The sequence below is a fragment of the Schistocerca gregaria genome, chromosome 10 (genome assembly GCF_023897955.1).
Source record: "Schistocerca gregaria isolate iqSchGreg1 chromosome 10, iqSchGreg1.2, whole genome shotgun sequence".
NCBI lineage: Eukaryota > Metazoa > Arthropoda > Insecta > Orthoptera > Acrididae > Schistocerca > Schistocerca gregaria.
Window position 1 is genome coordinate 148313974 of NC_064929.1, and position 12909 is coordinate 148326882.

Genomic DNA, 12909 nt, shown 5'->3' on the forward strand with positions numbered 1-12909 from the left:
ATTGTTTCAGATTCTAGGGCATCAAAATATGTGGAAAATATGTCCAAAAATTAGAACAACAAACACGGGATGCTGTTGTGAAGGCACTGGCCACATTACCTCCCCCCCCCCTCCCCCCTCCCCTCAGGTAGGCAAACCCAGCAATACATAAGCCATCAGAAAAACTCATATAGTTCCTATATATTATTTACTTTTCCACTTACAACATATAGTGCGATACCTTATAATATGTTGATTCTATCAATTTCCTTAGAGCGACCATTTTACCTCTCCCTCCCCTGCCGATTCTCAGAAACCTCTCAGATCATAAAAGAACAAAACATTGTAAGGAATCAACAATGGATTGTCAGAAAATATGTTATTCAAAGATAGATGATTCATAATGACAATATCAATATTAAGAATGTGAAATGGATATTGGTGTTATCCTGCACATCACTATAGAATAAAAGTTATAACCTCTCTGTATTGTGAAAGTCGCCCCTCAGAATTAGTAGATCTAAATCATGTAATCCTCAGTTGTTCAAGACGTGCTATTAAGTGGACTAAATTTTAAAAGGAAACAGTTAAATTCAGATTTCTTCTTCCCAAAACTGTCACAAACCTGGCCTAAAAGCCAAAAATCTATGTCCACATCGTAAGATACTTTCATGAGATTGATAGTCTTTCAATCTGGATTTGAGCTTAGGAAGTGATCAGGAATGGTCTCATGTGTATTTTTTGGGATGCTGTAAATGTTACCAACAGTGCCATGGAAAAAATATCTGGGTATAACACTGCAAATCAATATGAGATGGGACGAGCTTATGAGAACTATGTTAGGGAAGGTGAATGGTCAGCTTCACTTTTGTGAGAGAATTTTGGGAAAGAGTGGTTCACCTATAAAGGAAACCACATATAGGATGCTGGTGCAACTTATCCTTGAGTAGTGATTGAGTGTTCGGAATAATACCTGGTTGGAATAAAGGAAGACATCAAAGCATTTCAGAGTCATGCTGTGCCCCCTCCGGGCAGGGACTACTCGGGAGGACGTCGTTATCAGGAGAAAGAAAACTGGCATTCTACGGATCGGAGCGTGGAATGTCAGAGCCCTTAATCGGGCAGGTAGGTTAGTAAATTTGAAAATGGAAATGGATAGGTTAAAGTTAGATATAGTGGGAATTAGTGAAGTTTGGTGGCAGGAGGAACAAGACTTCTGGTCAGGTGAATACAGGGTTATAAATACAAAATCAAATAGGGGTAATTCAGGAGTAGGTTAAATAATGAATAAAAAAAATAGGAGTGTGGGTAAGCTACTACAAATAGAATAGTGAACGCATTATTGTGACCAAGATAGACACAAAGCCCATGCCTATTACAGTAGTACAAGTTTATATGCCAACTAGCTCTGCAGATGATGAAGAAATTGATGAAATGTATGATGAGATAAAAGAAATTATTCAGGTAGTGAAGGGAGACGAAAATTTAATAGTCATGGGTGACTGGAATTCGTCAGTAGGAAAAGGGAGAGAAGGAAACATAGTGGGTGAATATGGTTTGGGGCTAAGAAATGAAAGAGGAAGCCGTCTGGTTGAATTTTGCACAGAGCATAACTTAATCATAGCTAACACTTGGTTCAAGAATCATAAAAGAAGGTTGTATACATGGAAGAATCCTGGAGATACTAAAAGGTATCAGATAGATTATATAATGGTAAGACAGAGATTTAGGAACCAGGTTTTAAATTGTAGGACATTTCCAGGGGCAGATGAGGACTCTGACCACAATTTATTGGTTATGACCAGTAGATTAAAACTGAAGAAACTGCAAAAAGGTGGAAATTTAAGGACATGGGATCTGGATAAGCTGAAAGAACCAGAGGTTGTGCAGAGTTTCAAGGAGAGGATAAGGGAACAATTGACAGGAATGGGAGAAAGAAACACAGTAGAAGAAGAATGGGTAGCTCTGAGGGATGAAGTAGTGAAGGCAGCAGAGGATAAAGTAGGTAAAAAGATAAGGGCTGCTATAAATCCTTGAGTAACAGAAGGAGATCGACAGGAAGTGCAAAATGGCTAAGCAGGGATGGCTAGAGGACAAATGTAAGGATGTAGATGCTTATCTCACTAGGGGTAAGATAGGTACTGCCTACAGTAAAATTAAAGAGACCTTTGGAGAGAAGAGAACCACTTGTATGAATATCAAGAACTCAGATGGCAACCCAGTTCTAAGCAAAGAAGGGAAGGCAGAAAGGTGGAAGGAGTATATAGAGGGTCTGTACAAGGGCGATGTACTTGAGGACAATATTATGGAAATGGAAGAGGATGTAGATGAAAACAAAATGGGAGATAATATACTGCGTGAAGAGTTGACAGAGCACTGAAAGACCTGAGTCGAAACAAGGCCCTGGGAATAGACAACATTCCATTAGAACTACTGACGGCCTTAGGAGAGCCAGTCATGACAAAACTCTACCAGCTGGTGAGCAAGAAGTATGAGACAGGCGAAATACCCTAAGATTTCAAGAAGAATATAATAATTCCAATCCCAAAGAAAGCAGGTGCTGACAGATGTGAAAATTACCCAACTATCAGTTTAATAAGTCACAGCTGCAAAATACTAACACAAATTCTTTACAGACGAATGGAAAAACTGGTAGATGTGGACCTCAGGGAGGATCAGTTTGGATTCCGTAGAAATGTTGGAACCCGTGAGGCAATACTGACCTTACGACTTATCTTAGAAGAAAGATTAAGAAAAGGCAAACCTACGTTTCTAGCATTTGTAGACTTGGAAAAAGCTTTTGACATTGTTGACTGGAATACTCTCTTTCAAATTCTGAAGGAGGCAGGGGTAAAATACAGGTTGCGAAAGGCTATTTACAATTTGTACAGAAACCAGATGGCAGTTATAATAGTAGAGGGACATGAAAGGGAAGCAGTGGTTGGGAAGGGAGTGAGACAGGGTTGTAGCCTCTCCCCGATGTTATTCAATCTGTATATTGAGCAAGCAGTAAAGGAAACAAAAGAAAAATTCGGAGTAGGTATTAAAATCCATGGAGAAGAAGTAAAAACTTTGAGGTTTGTCGATGACATTGAAATACTGCCAGAGACAGCAAAGGTCCTGGAAGAGCAGCTGAATGGAATGGACAGTGTCTTGAAAGGAGGATATAAGATGAACATCAACAAAAGCAAAACGAGGATAATGGAATGTAGTCGAATTAAGTCGGGTGATGCTGAGGGAATTCGATTACGAAATGAGACACTTAAAGTAGTAAAGGAGTTTTGCTATTTGGGGAGCAAAGTAACTGATGATGGTCGAAGTAGAGAGGATATAAAATGTAGACTGGCAATGGCAAGGAAGGTGTTTCTGAAGAAGAGAAACTTGTTAACATCGAGTATAGATTTAAGTGTCAGGAAGTCATTTCTGAAAGTATTTGTATGGAGTGTAGCCATGTATGGAAGTGAAACATGGATGATAAATAGTTTGGACAAGAAGAGAATAGAAGCTTTCGAATTGTGGTGCTACAGAAGAATGCTGAAGATAAGGTGGATAGATCACGTAACTAATGAGGAGGTATTGAATAGGATTGGGGAGAAGAGAAGTTTGTGGCACAACTTGACTAGAAGAAGGGATCGGTTGGTAGGACATGTTTTGAGGCATCAAGGGATCACCAATTTAGTACTGGAGGGCAGCGTGGAGGGTAACAATCGTAGAGGGAGACCAAGAGATGAATACACTAAGCAGATTCAGAAGGATGTAGCAGTGGGTACTGGGAGATGAAGAAGCTTGCACAGGACAGAGTAGCACGGAGAGCTGCATCAAACCAGTCTCAGGACTGAAGACAACAACAACAACAACAACAACAACAACAACAGGTTCAAAAAATATGTTATGGAGATGCGTCGGAAACTCAAATGGGAATCCCTGGGGGGAAGGCAACATTCTTTTCAAGAAAATTGTGAAAATTTAGAGAACCAGCATTTTAAGCTGACTGCCGAACTATTCTACTGCCACCAACATACAAGGCACGTAAGGACCACAAGATAAGAAACAGAAAATTAGGGCTGATATGGAGGCACATAAACAATTTTTTCCCTCCCTCTATTTGCAAGTGGAACAGGAAAGGAAAAGACAAGGGTCCCCTCTGCCACACACCATACTGTGGCTTGCAGAGTATCTTTGTAGATATAGAAGAGAAGTTTGAACAATTTTTTTGTGGCAAAAATGCAAAGAATCTGGATTTATTCAGCTTTACACTTTCCCAAGTTTCCTCATTTAAGTATACGTCTGTCACTTCTTGCAAATGTAAAAATACCATTTTCTGCATTGAAGAATGTCCCAGCAGATAAGCACACTAACCTAAACAAGAAAAATTTGGATTACTATTTATTTTTGTATGGCTTCTGGTGTCGGGAGTCACTGAAGGATGTTTGGCGTGCCTTCAATGCAGCTCTTTTCATTTAAGCTGAGGAGCTGCATCTTTATGGGAACTGGAATCTGTCAAGAAAGAATTTGGAAGGCACTGTCTGTGGCCTATAGTCAGAGAGAACAACCCCAGCACTTGCCAAAACTGAAAATGGGAAACCACAGAAAATCATTTTTGAGGTTGCCAGCAGATGAATTATAATCATCTCATCTCCCAAATCCATAGATTGCTAGCTCATTGGTTCAATGAACAAAGCTACTCTAGTCAATGGCGAATTCGAAAAAACTGGTGGTTGTACATTGTTTTAAAATAAAATAAAATGCATCACAACAAACGATGGAGTTCTGATGGTGCATGTTTTATTTTTAATTGTGCATGTTTGGTCATCTGCTAATGCTTGAATGCAGGCATAGTTTAGGATTTAATAGGGCACAGAATTCCTTTAGTCTTACGAGAGGGATGCAAAGCACACTCGAGTCAGATGAAATCGAACAGCCCACTGAAAAAAATCTTTTGGAATCAAATCAAACCATCAGATGTTCTGTTGTCATATACACCTTCTGCTCTCCACAAATCCCTCCCTATCATTCTGTATCAAACTGATTTTCATAGCTGAGAAGATTATCAACTGCATGACCAGATTGGTTAATATTTTGCCATTTTGGTAATTAAAGACAGAATTTTGAGCAATTTTTTGTTAAAGAAGTGTGACCATTGTTGGGCAGTATTTTTGCTGATCAGTGTGATTTTTGGGAAACACAAGCAAATCCAAGTGTATTTTTATGCATTGATTTTAAAGTACTGTTATTTGTAATAATATTTTCTGCTCCACTGCCTTGTGAAATACTGATATATTGCAACCCCAAAGTTCTACCAGCCTCAGATAATGACTCCAGGGCTAACATTAACTGCTATAGATATATACTTAGGTTATTATAGTAGTGTACACATATTTTTAATTAAACATAATGATAGTGGGTGGATCAAAATCAGTTTTCCTCTTCTTTCTTGTAACAAACTTATCCATAATTATAAACCATCACAATAGCACTTAGGACAAAAACAATAAACTGCAAGACATACATTAAATTCAGCTGCAGGTAAGAAATAAACTGGTTAACAAAACAACAACTGAGTTCAAGTCAGGCCAACAATTGATCTCGGCTAAAATAGGGATGGGCAACAGCCAATAGTGCTATGGCTGTATAGATAGTTTAAATCAGTGCTTTATTTGTAAAAAAAAAAAAAAAGAGGTCCCGACACTGTGACCTTGTGTAAGAGGGCAGGGGTGGGGGAGATGGGGGTGTGGGTGTGGGGCTGCTTTTAGTCACATTTAGTCGTCTTAAAACATTATTTTAACCTCTTTTATCAGAGGTACTGTTACAGTGTATCACGACAAATCAAGCACTGGCTTAAATCTGTTGATGGCTTTGTCTATCAATAGATCATATCCCTTTCTCACCGTGTGATTGAAAATAAAAATATCTTTCAATTTCACAACATGGCAATTAGGTCATGTGTAATTTCATTTAGGTTAAATGGGGTCTAGATCCCTTGGAGCCCCCATTTGGCTATAGCCTTGACAGGACATGAGGAACACAAAAAGTTCATATGGGGCGCATTACGAGAAGTAAGATGTTGACTCTTGCCTTCAATATTATTGGTAATGAAACAGAGAACCACATGCAACATTTGCCATTACATACGTATTTATCAATCATTTATCTATAGACGCGCAGTTTTACAGATTATATGATGATTTTTTGTTTCCTCTTTTTAGCTATTGACAGTCAGAAGATGACTATTGCCTGATTGGAAACAATTGCAGCATTGTGAAATGCTCCCCTCATTGTATTGTAAAACAATGAAACAAAATAAAATAACCCATCATTCTGGAACACAACATTAGGAAGTCATATAGAACCATCAATGAAAATTTATATTAATATATACCATTAAAGAAGTATTAGTGAAGTCACACAGTTAATCCCCAAGTCTTTAGAGAATCTGACTCTCATGTAGAAAACAGCTTTAAACATCTGATTACAAAAGAGGCAATGTGTTAAATATTTGATGTCAAGAGTATAAACAACAAAAAGTTTAGAAAGGTTTAAAATTATATTTAAAATTTGTTGGCAGTCGTTAAGTGTTTTTCTTATCAGACCCTGGATGAGATTAGTGTGGATGATTTGCACTCCATTTCAAACAAAAGCTAGTTTTTCATACATCTCAATTTTTATGACAACGTATCTCCTGAACAACATTCTATACAATGATATAATTTTGCAGTTATGTTCAATGGTATATATGGATACAGTCTGCGAAATACACTCCTGGAAATGGAAAAAAGAATACATTGACACCGGTGTGTCAGACCCACCATACTTGCTCCGGACACTGCGAGAGGGCTGTACAAGCAATGATCACACGCACGGCACAGCGGACACACCAAGAACCGCGGTGTTGGCCGTCGAATGGCGCTAGCTGCGCAGCATTTGTGGACTGCCGCCGTCAGTGTCAGCCAGTTTGCTGTGGCATACGGAGCTCCATCGCAGTCTTTAACACTGGTAGCATGCCGCGACAGCGTGGACGTGAACCGTATGTGCAGTTGACGGACTTTGAGCGAGGGCATATGGTGGGCATGCGGGAGGCCGGGTGGACGTACCGCCGAATTGCTCAACACGTGGGGCGTGAGGTCTCCACAGTACATCGATGTTGTCGCCAGTGGCCGGCGGAAGGTGCACGTGTCCGTCGACCTGGGACCGGACCGCAGCGACGCACGGATGCACGCCAAGACCGTAGGATCCTACGCAGTGCCGTAGGGGACTGCACCGCCACTTCCCAGCAAATTAGGGACACTGTTGCTCCTGGGGTATCGGCGAGGACCATTCGCAACCGTTTCCATGAAGCTGGGCTACGGTCCTGCACACCATTAGGCCATCTTCCGCTCACGCCCCAACATCGTGCAGCCCGCCTCCAGTGAATGGAGGGACAAATGGAGACGTGTCGTCTTCAGTGATGAGAGTCGCTTCTGCCTTGGTGCCAATGATGGTCGTATGCGTGTTTGGCGCCGTGCAGGTGAGCGCCACAATCAGGACTGCATACGACCGAGGCACACAGGGCCAACACCCGGCATCATGGTGTGGGGAGCGATCTCCTACATTGGCCGTACACCTCTGGTGATCGTCGAGGGGACATTGAATAGTGCACGGTACATCCAAACCGTCATCGAACCCATCGTTCTACCATTCCTAGACCGGCAAGGGAACTTGCTGTTCCAACAGGACAATGCACGTCCGCATGTATCCCGTGCCACCCAACGTGCTCTAGAAGGTGTAAGTCAACTACCCTGGCCAGCAAGATCTCCAGATCTGTCCCCCATTGAGCATGTTTGGGACTGGATGAAGCGTCATCTCACGCGGTCTGCACGTCCAGTACGAACGCTGGTCCAACTGAGGCGCCAGTTGGAAATGGCATGGCAAGCCGTTCCATAGGACTACATCCAGCATCTCTACGATCGTCTCCATGGGAGAATAGCAGCCTGCATCGCTGCAAAAGGTGGATATACACTGTACTAGTGCCGACATTGTGCATGCTCTGTTGCCTGTGTCTATGTGCCTGTGGTTCTGTCAGTGTGATCATGTGATGTATCTGACCCCAGGAATGTGTCAATAAAGTTTCCCCTTCCTGGGACAGTGAATTCACGGTGTTCTTATTTCAATTTCCAGGAGTGTATGTTAGGAATAGAGTTTGTAGTAAAGAAGAAATAAATTAAAACAACATGCCTGATGCTGAAGTATTACTTCACGAAAAGCAAAAACGTAGTAAGTGATAAACTTTTTCCCTTTTGTCATTTTGTGTGGTCATCAGTGTGAAAAAGTTTGGAAAATGTTTGAAATTATGTGTAAGGTTTGTTGGAAGTCACTAAGTGTTCTCATTCACAAATACTGCTTTATTAAAATCTGGGTAATTATCATGCTATAAGTTACGCTGCCTCCCGACATATACCATTTCTAACTATAATACTTTATCTATTTTTTTAAACCTTTAACATAAGATTACAGCTCCTAATGAGTATATTATGACAGAATTTTAAGATTCTCCAATAACTGTTTGAAATACTGAAAATAATATTTTTGTTTCTCCTGCAAGTCATTACATAAGTAACTTGCAATTGGGACCTGTTGACAGTGCTCCAGATTAGCTGTTTCATAAGTAGATAAAGGTTGGTGCACAAGTCCATTGTGGTCAGGGAAGAGGCCTGTCTCCTTTACCGGAAGGTTTATTAACTTTTCTGAAGAGCTAATTTAGGGAAACCGCTTAAAACCTATCCTGAGGTATATTGTGCAGAATTCTGTCCAATTGGCATGTAGTTGTTGTTATTGTGGTCTTCAACCTACATCCTTCTGAATCTGCTTAGTGTATTCATCTTTTGGTCTCCCTCTTCCATTTTTACCGTCCACGCTGCCCTCTAATACTAAATTGGTGATCCCTTGATGCCTCAGAACATGTCCTGCCAACCGATCTCTTCTTCTAGTCAAGTTGTGCCACAAGCTCCTCTTCTCCCCAATTCTATTCAATACCTCCTCATTAGTTATGTGATCTACCCATCTAATCTTCAGCACTCTTCTGCAGCACCACATTTCGAAAGCTTCTATTCTCTTCTTGTCAAAACTATTTATCATCCATGTTTCACTTCCATACATGGCTACACTCCATTCAAATACTTTCAGGAATGACTTCCTGACACTTAAATCTATACTCGATGTTAACAAATTTCTCTTCTTCAGAAATGCTTTCCTTGCCATTGCCAGTCTACATTTTATATCCTCTCTACTTCGACCACCATCAGTTATTTCACTCCCCAAATAGCAAAACTCCTTTACTGCTTTAAGTGTCTCATTTCCTAATCTAATTCCCTCAGCATCACCCGACGTAATTCGACTACATTCCATTATCCTCGTTTTGCTTTTGTTGATGTTTGTCTTATATCCTCCTTTCAAGACACTGTTCATTCTGCTCAGCTGCTCTTCCAAGTCCTTTGTTGTCTCTGACTGAATTACAATGTCATCGGCGAACTTTTAAGTTTTTATTTCTTCTCCATGGATTTTAATACCTACTCCAAATTTTTCTTTTGTTTCCTTTACTGCTTGCTCAATATACAGATTGAATAACACCAGGGCACATCAGGGGTAGGCTACAACCCTGTCTCACTCCCTTGCCAACCACTGCTTCCCTTTCATGTCATTTGACTCTTATAACTGCCATCTGGTTTCTGTACAAATTTTAAATATCATTTTGCTCCCTGTATTTTACCCCTGCCACCTTCAGAATTTGAAAGAGAGTATTCCAGTCAACATTTTCAAAAGCTTTTTCTAAGTCTACAAATACTAGAAATATAGGTTTGCCTTTCCTTAATCTATCTTCAAAGATAAGTCATAGGGTCAGTATTGCCTCACGTGTTCCAATATTTCTACAGAATCCAAACTGATCTTCCCTGAGGTCACTAGTTTTTAAATTTGTCTGCAAAGAATTCGCATTAGTATTTTGCAGCTGTGACTTATTAAACTAATAGTTCGGTAATTTTCACATCTGTCAACACCTGCTTTCTTTTGGATTGGAATTATTATATTCTTCTTGAAGTCTGTGGGTATTCCACCTGTCTCACACATCTTACTCACCAGATGGTAGAGTTTTGTCAGGACTGGCTCTCCCAAGGCTGTCATGTTAGACAGCATGTTTGATTCACATGTTATTAGATTTGCCAAATATTAGAACTGGTTGCAGGGCTGTGCCCATAATGCTCCTAACATTCTCAATTTTGGAGAGATCCCACAACTTTACTGGTGAAGGTATGTTTGGCAAGCACAAAGAGAAGCAATAAAAACTCTCATCATTTGTGGGCGGGCATTATTGTGCTGAAATGTAAGTGGAAGATTGGTTACTACAAAGGACAACTACAAAAGTGTAGACTATGGTCAATGTAATGTTGTGCTGTAAGGGTGCTGTGAACGACTATCAAAGGGTTCCTGCTATGAAGAGATATGGCACCCCAGTTCATCACTCATGGTAGTCAGGCCGTATGGTGGGGGACAATCAGGTTGGTACTCACTGATGTCCTGTGCATTTCCACACACATCTTGCGCCTGGTATCTCATTGACTAGAATAGCATTGTCCTCAGAGATGGGTCCTGCTTCAAACTGAGCCCTGTTGCCCAAAAGAAGCATGTCTGGAGATGACAGCAGTAGGGCACCAAACTGACTGTCACCTGCCACACAGCCTGACAACCAAGAGTGATTGTCTGATGGTTCCATTTCTTTTTGGTAGTCATCTGCGGCACTCTTACATCGCAGTGGTATGTTGACGGTATTCTAAGCCCTACCGAGGGACTAAAATTACTTGAAATTTTGTCCAAACACTCCTTGGCCATTGTCAGGTGGTATGACTACGAGTGGCAATGCTGCAGACACCAGTGATGTCACAGCTGGCAGCAGGTGTATATGAGGGGTGTACCCGCAGCCCACCAGCAGTCGTACTGCTTGACAATCGTGTCAAAAGTGAGTCGTGCATGACTCTTGTTTATCCCATTTATTGTTAGTCATCCTCTATTACGGTACTGCCGCCTTGTTTTCTTATTCCATTTACCGGTGTCACTAACTTCCTGCCTTACGTGCCTGTTAGTGGCAGCCGCAGCACGTATCAATAAGGGCACTGTCGTACCATCTATGAAGTGACCGAAAGTATCTCCGGGTCGTCGTGTGTCTGGCAGTTGGTTCAGGATGGACCAGCAGTGCAGTCAGGACGCAGTGGCAGTGAAGTCGGGTGACGGAATGCATGTTTCTGGGACTGGCCAGGTGGTCGGTTGGTGTGGAGCAGCGAGGAAATCTCTGCAGGGTGTACTTTGGCTGGGCCTGCTGGCGGCCTCTATGCAGTGCCGGAGTATGTGGTCCTGTTCCCATTGCTACAAGGTTCGTGGCCCACCGCTCCTGGACATTAAAGCTGAGTTTAGATTTAATCTACCAGCAAGTCACGACTGTTCACATTGTGTCATTTGGAGTTCATTGTCTGCTGTTGGGATATTCCTGCGAGCACCAACGTGTGTTTTCAAGTTGGCAAATTTTAGCCACCCTCTGGTGGAGTTTAACTGTACTTGGTTATCTGAATTGAAGTGCACCAGTGGAATCTTTTGCCTTATGGCTGTTAATGTTCCGATTACCTGACCTGGCCATTCAGGCAGTGTATTTTCCTCATCGCGTTGTCACTGTCCAGCCAGTGTGTAGTTTGACAGCTCAATGTATACTGGTTGTGGGCGCCAATACCTTCTACATTGTTCCATTGACCTCACTATTGTGTGTTGGTCGGGTGATGCGGAGGTTAGCTTGTCGGTGGGTCTGTTGACTGTCTGTCAGTTGGGTTGTTGTCGGATCGACAATGGTTGGGCCAACTGCCTGTGTCACCTAAGCGAGCGTTAGTGTTTGAATTCCAGGCCGACTCTGCTACCTTCTGAGCGCCCTTGGGTGAACTGCCTTGTTTCTTTGTTTTTGTTGTTTGTACTTGTATGGCTTCTAGCCCGATTTTTAGATTAAGGTTGTTTTGCCCTTAAGGCATCAGATGGTTTGGGCGTTCCGCCTAATTTGAGAACTGTTTTACGTAAAGCCTTTGGCATTTTTAAAATTAATGTTAATGAGTCTTGAGTCTTGGGCCGTCAGCGGCTGTTTTACGTAAAGCCTTTGGCATTTTTAAAATTAATGTTAATGAGTCTTGAGTCTTGGGCCGTCAGCGGATTTTGGATTTAAGTTGTTTGCTCTAAAAGTGTCAGATTCTTTGGTCCTTCAGACGATTTTGAATTAAAGTTGTTCTGCTCTACATTCTACGCCCCGTTTTCTTGCCCCTCATGGCAAGCCACCTTGTGCTTACATTTCAGCAAGATAATGCCTGTCCACGCACGGCAAGAGTTTCTACTGATTGTCTTCGTGCTTGCTGAACCCTCCATTGGCCAAACAAGGTCGCTGCATCCGTGCCCTGGCCGACAAGGTCGCTCGATCTCTCCCCAATTCAGAACGTTTTGAGCATTATGGGCAGGGCCTCCAACCAGCTCCTGGTTTTGACGATCTAATGCGCTAACTGGGCAGAATTCGCCACAATATGCGTTAGGAGGACATCCAATAACTCTATAAATTGACACCAAACTGAGTAATTCTTGGTATAAGGGCCAGGCGGCGACCAACGTGTGTTGACTTGCTCAATTTGTGAAGCTCTTTCTCTTGAAAAAAATTATTCAGTTTTTCTGAAATTTTAATCATTTTTTTATTTGTACATGTACATCACATCTACCGATTTCCGCCGCATTTGGATAATTCCTTTGTGGCATGTCGTTTTCTTGTGTCTTAGAGTTCTTTCTTTTCTTTCTTTCTTTTGCTTGTGCCTTATTCCCGCAGTGACACAGGGTCGGCATGGTGAATCAGATTTGGCAAGGTTAATTTAAGGCGTGGTCGGATGCCCT

The 12909-nt window shown here is 41.7% G+C and overlaps 1 protein-coding gene across 2 annotated transcripts in view; it reads right to left on the minus strand.

Annotated features, from left to right (window-relative positions):
• Positions 1 to 12909, minus strand: part of LOC126293288 (plectin) — a 181218-nt gene that overhangs the window by 26282 nt on the left and 142027 nt on the right. The window lies entirely within an intron of this gene.